This window comes from Ixodes scapularis, unplaced genomic scaffold (assembly GCF_016920785.2).
Source record: "Ixodes scapularis isolate PalLabHiFi unplaced genomic scaffold, ASM1692078v2 PGA_scaffold2__306_contigs__length_199485367, whole genome shotgun sequence".
Classification (NCBI taxonomy): Eukaryota; Metazoa; Arthropoda; class Arachnida; order Ixodida; family Ixodidae; genus Ixodes; species Ixodes scapularis.
In genome coordinates, this window is record NW_024609857.1 from 72,314,567 (window position 1) to 72,317,856 (window position 3,290).

Below are 3,290 nucleotides of genomic sequence, written 5' to 3' on the forward strand. Positions count from 1 at the left end.
CAGTCTAAAGGGGCTCTTCGACCGTGTCGGAAAGACGTCCAGCCGCAGAAACTCAGAGGTTCCACTGAAGAGTGAACCAGACGTGAAGGTCAGAAGAACCAGAGGCCGAATTCTCAAGAAACATCTTACGAAATCTTAGCCAAGAAGTTCGTAACTTAAGAAGTTCGTAAGATCAGCCGGAATCGGTATGCTCGAAAGGCTTCTTAGCTGCGAACCAGGGAACGACAGAAGAAGTGAGAGAAAAAGAAGCTTCCGGTGTCTTGTAACCGACGAGAACAAGCGAGAGGGGGATGTTGCTATGACGATTTTGACCACAATGCTACGTTTGGTTTGATAGTACGGCGTGTAGTTGAGATCTCATGGCGTCTCCACCACCTGTCAAAAAGAGCCGAAAGGCCAATTTTTCGGGCAACGAGCTATCAGCTCTAGTAGACGGGTACGAGCAGCGCAAAGTGGCGATTGAGGGAAAAGGGAACAGCGCGGATGGCTCGATTGCCAAGCAGCGGGCCTGGGAACAAATTACTCGCGATGTGTTCACGGTTTCCGGCATTCGAAGGGAAGTGGCCGACATAAAAAAGAAATGTGCCGATGTCAAGAGCATCAACAAGAAGCGAGGTAAGTCAATCCTCAAGTTTTGGAGTTCGCGAACTTAAATGATACGATATGCTTTGTACTAATTAATGTAAAAGGCAAAATGTTCGGCACTAGCGCGGAGTCAACGCACGAGCACATTTTACTCCTTCCAATTAGTGCTTTTAATAATGTTGTTGACATTAGACGCGCTAGCGGAGATGACTTAGCTAAATGCGGTCTTTTGCGAACATTTATTTTATGGTGTCATACTCAGCGGAAGGTACCCGGCTTCAAAAGCCTTTGCTAGGCAATGAAAACCGGTGACCGAGCAGTCGCGCTTACAGCAGCCTGCTTTGTCTGCTGCGTTATTTAATACTGACACAATACGCAGGTGCAGCCGTGAAAAAAAAGTCGGTGTGCCCCTAGAGGCGGCGTAGGCGACGAACCCCTCAAAGAGATGGAGGAGAGAATCGTGGGGCTGCTTACGTGGAGTCGGTGGAGGGCATCCCAGGCGCCCTTGACATTGGCGTTGCCCCGATTCAACAGGTGTTTGTGGGTGTGCCCTTCTCCCTGCCACTCTCGGGTAGGTTTTCACAAGCCTGGGTTAGACACTACCTTTCTTTATTAATGGTTTGCCTAGAATTATGTTGTCAAAACATTATTTGCAGCCTAGCATGTGCGTGTCATGTTTGTTGCTTTTCTTGGTCAAACTAATCTTTAAATACAAATTTCCAAGGTACTCCCGCCAGGCTGAGCTCAGCAAGGCCAGTTCCCTCAGTTTGTGAGTTAGCAAGGGTTCTACTTCATTGCAAAATACAAAAATAATAGTGCCGTTCAAGCAAACTACCAGTTAATTTGTATGTACCCACCTAGTATGTACGTGTCATGTTTCTTGCTTTCTTGGTCAAACTAATCTTTAAATACAATTTTTTAAAGTACTCCTGCCAGGCCGAGCTCAGCAAGGCCAGTTCCCTCACTTGGTGAGTTAATGACGTGGGCTGATTAGTTCCATGGTTAATGTTCCTCTTCATTACTCCTCGTCAAACAATCCCCGTAACTTTCAGTTTTGTATAAACAATCGGATAGCTGATTATCCAAGTAGTTTGGACTGGGACCCACATTGTATGGACACGCAGTACCTTACTGTCTTCCCAAACACTGTTTGCTGGATCCGTACAGTGTATTTCTGGATCTTGTTTAAGGTACCACCATAAGGGCAGGCAGGTCCGCGGATTTCTACCATAGCAATCATAACATTACATAAAATGGTTATAATTACATTACCTAATCACAACCTTTTCGGTCATTCAACCTGGTTGGTAGTCAACCAATACGGTGGCCGCCAGGTGCAGGTGTTGCTGGTTGAGTAATCAAGCTTAGTTGGTACAACTTCCTGCAATCTCTCAGTCCTGTGTTAGTGAGCATTTTTTCAGGCAGAGCCCGTATTTCCTAACAGCAAATATTTCGGTACTCAAGGCTGTTGGCTTTTCTATTTAGATAGCCAAGAAGCGAGCACGAGTGGCCAACCAGAAGTGGGTGATACGTTGGCCCACTCTTCGGGAAATCCGAAGTCACGCCAAGAAAGTGAGTAGCAATCCTAAATGCTGCTAGATGCAGACCACACCATGCAGCAATACAAACATAAAACTTAATGCAGAACCAGAATAGATATGTTGCAGCATCTGATCGAAACAAGTCTTCAAGTCCATAAAAAAAATCTCCACTGTCAAAAGAAACAGAGTAGAAATTTGTGCTGCTTATAACTATTAAGGTGCAAGTTCTCTCATTAGCAACTTGTAATGATCATTTGTGCATGCTTCCTGCAGTTAGATATGGCCTGCATTACTAATGCAATAAATGCAGGGGTGCAGGCAAGCTGGATAATAAACAATATATATTTCCTGACGGGGACAAAGGACAAACACAAATCTCCAACAGCAGCTATGTGATTGGTGCGTGGCACTGTTTTCATAGCTATATAATGGAAATGTGACAATGCAGTGGTGTGACCGCTTTGAACCGTGCAAACATTTTTTCCGTCGTCTGCAGGGATCAAGGAAGACCCCACACGAAAGATCATTGAGGGACAACAGGCTATCACAGCCCGCTTGGATAGGCTTTGGAGCTGCACGAACAGATGGTGGCTCTAAAAACTTACAAGCTTAATGTATGTTTTCAGAACGGAGAAATTGTTTCAAAATAAGAATAAAAAGGCACTTGTATAGAACAGCAATACATTGTTTATTTATTACACTAAGTTTCTTGTGTCACCACTGATCTCTACGATGATTTTCTGGATCGCCTCTTCCTACCCCGTCGCACAGATGAACCCACCGGAAGTTCTCAATCGGCCGTCTTATGCCATGCAAAAGTCAGTCGGGTGAAGAGCCGTAAAGACTAGTGCGTACATCCATGGAAAAACCCATTTCGAGCTTTATCACACGTCATGATTGAAAAGTTTCATGATATTCTTGGAAACTGGCCGCTGCATTTGCCGTGGCTAGTTTCCAAGATTTGCTAATAAATTATTGCCTTCACAAACGCGCTTTCTCGTTGCGCCTCCACAACTGCGCGCACGTCCCAGCAGCTACCGCCAGCAGCCGTTGCTGCTGACGGTAGCTGCAACGGCTGCTGCCGAGTTGTACATCATTAGCGGCGTACCGTATCTGCGGCAGCTTAAAGGCATTGCGACAGGTAAACTTATTTGAATATGTTAT

General features: G+C 45.4%; 1 pseudogene; it reads left to right on the plus strand.

Annotated features, from left to right (window-relative positions):
- Positions 1-359: 359 nt before the first annotated feature.
- On the plus strand, positions 360-2,723 carry LOC121836525 (annotated as a pseudogene).
- Positions 2,724-3,290: the final 567 nt, after the last annotated feature.